Source organism: Egretta garzetta, unplaced genomic scaffold (genome assembly GCF_000687185.1).
Source record: "Egretta garzetta isolate BGI_Z169 unplaced genomic scaffold, ASM68718v1 scaffold1687, whole genome shotgun sequence".
Taxonomy (NCBI): Eukaryota; Metazoa; Chordata; class Aves; order Pelecaniformes; family Ardeidae; genus Egretta; species Egretta garzetta.
This window is the reverse complement of record NW_009260152.1, coordinates 12,445-13,387: the sequence shown is the minus strand read 5'-3', so window position 1 is coordinate 13,387 and position 943 is coordinate 12,445.

Below are 943 nucleotides of genomic sequence, written 5' to 3'. Positions count from 1 at the left end.
TGCCAGCACGGGGCACAGCTGGGGACAGGGGACACGCTGGCATGGGGACATGCCAGCATGGGGCACAGCTGGGGACGGGGACACGCTGGCACGGGGCACAGCTGGGGACAGGGGACACGATGGCACGGGGACATGCCAGCACGGGGCACAGCTGGGACGGGGACGCGCCAGCACGGGGCACAGCTGGGGACAGGGGACACGATGGCACGGGGACGTGCTGGCACAGGGTGAGGGTATGGCGGGGGAGGATGGCGTCCCTCGCGTCCCACCCCATCCCCATGTCCCCTCACTGTCCCTGTGTCCCCTCATCTCCCGTGTTCCCTGTCGTGCCTATGTCCTCTGTGACCCTCCTGTCCCCTCCTTGTCCCCACGTCCCCCATATCCTTCACACGCCGTCACACCTGTCCCCCACATCTCCATGTCCCCTCCTTGTCCCCACGTCGTCCATCTCCACGTTCCGTCACACCCACGTCCTCCGTCACCCTCCTGTCCCCTCGTCGTCCCTGTGTCCCCACACATCCTCCATGTTCCCTGTCACACCCACGTCCCCGTGTTCCTCATGTCCCCTCATTGTTCCCACGTCCCCTCATACACTCCATCACGTATCCACGTCTCATGTCCCCACGTCACCTTGTTGTCCCCGTGTCCCCTCATACCCTCAATGTCCCCATCATACCACTCTCCTCATGACCTTCCCCATGTCCTCTCACAGTCCCCATGTCCCCTCATCGTCCCCACGTTCTCCCCCCACCCCCTCCACGCTCCATCCCATCCACGTCTCATGTCCCCACGTCACCTCAGTGTCCCCGCGTCACCTCACCCCCTCCACGCTCCCGGTCATACCTGTCCCTGTGACTCCTCCTCGCATCCCCTCGTTGTCCTCGCGTCCCCTTCCCCGTCCCCCCCGCCATGTCCTCACCTCTCCCTGTTGTCCCCCTCCCCC